This window comes from Pteronotus mesoamericanus, unplaced genomic scaffold, assembly GCF_021234165.1.
Source record: "Pteronotus mesoamericanus isolate MK-2021 breed Mesoamerican mustached bat unplaced genomic scaffold, CSHL_Meso_final contig_20, whole genome shotgun sequence".
In the NCBI taxonomy this organism is placed as follows: Eukaryota; Metazoa; Chordata; class Mammalia; order Chiroptera; family Mormoopidae; genus Pteronotus; species Pteronotus mesoamericanus.
Window position 1 is genome coordinate 42768040 of NW_026555085.1, and position 1063 is coordinate 42769102.

The following is a 1063-nucleotide window of genomic DNA, read 5'->3' on the forward strand; positions in this document are numbered from 1 at the left end:
GTTAACAAAGTTGTTTCCCATAGGAGTACCTCTTAACAATTTTATTCTGCTCTACACGTCTACTAGAACTGAACCATTATGTCCTTGCTCTGTCAACTGAAAGGGAGTAAAGCAATGGTAGCCCAGTGTCAATGAGCACATCTAACACTCAGGTCTTGTTTCTAATAAAAGGACCAGGGCTCCTTGGAGAAATGGGTGATTAGAGCCCAGGCCATGAAGGTCAACCTAGACCATCTTGCAGCACCAGAAAGAAAGTATTCAAAAAACTACTTACAACTATTGAGATATGTCAAAGCACAAGGACACAAGAGCCAACTGAGAGAGATCCCAATGGTCAAAGCCTGAAAAATTTGAGCAAGAAAATAAACCAGTGCTCATTTTGGCAGCACACTTATTAAAACTGGAACAATACAGAGAAGATTAGCATGACCCCTGCACAAAGCTGACACACAAATTCATGAAGAGTTCATTTTGTGCAGTACCCTGGTGGGTGCCCTCACACCCTTTGATTAGCTCAGAGGAAATATGAGTCAAAGCACAATGGGTGGCACTCAATAGCAAAATCATGACTTTTCACTATAAAAAATATTTTTTAAAAAGAAAATAAAGCAGTACTGGGTAATAACCCAAAGCATAAAAATACACAGCCAGACTTCATATTGATATAGATACATACATACCTACATACACATATACATATGTATCTCCCGTGCAGAAGACCCCAAATAATTCGTATGGATACTCCACCCTCAGCAAGGGTAAGCATAACTCCCCACTCCATAAGTTTGCGTTGTGCATAGAGGTTTTCTTCCAAAGAGTACAGTATTGGGGGTAAGGGGTAGAGAAGAATAGAGTCACTTTGCAGAAGAGTCACTTTTTCAGTTTCAGAAAACTGAAAAACACGGCATTATCCAAGTGATTGAGGTCAACATCCACATTGATAAGTCATGTGTTATATGTATCCTTAATATAATGGGATCAGAATTGCATTTACTTCCGTGGTCTTTTTTTTCTGAAAATCTGAAACCCAGTCTAATCATGAGAAAAACATCACGCAAGTCTC

At 39.2% G+C, this 1063-nt stretch overlaps 1 non-coding gene across 1 annotated transcript; it reads left to right on the forward strand.

Annotated features, from left to right (window-relative positions):
- Positions 1-370: 370 nt before the first annotated feature.
- LOC129067974 (U6 spliceosomal RNA) lies at positions 371-477 on the forward strand. The gene has a single exon (XR_008528801.1). It is a non-coding gene; the product is annotated as a U6 spliceosomal RNA (small nuclear RNA).
- The last annotated feature ends 586 nt before the right edge of the window (positions 478-1063 follow it).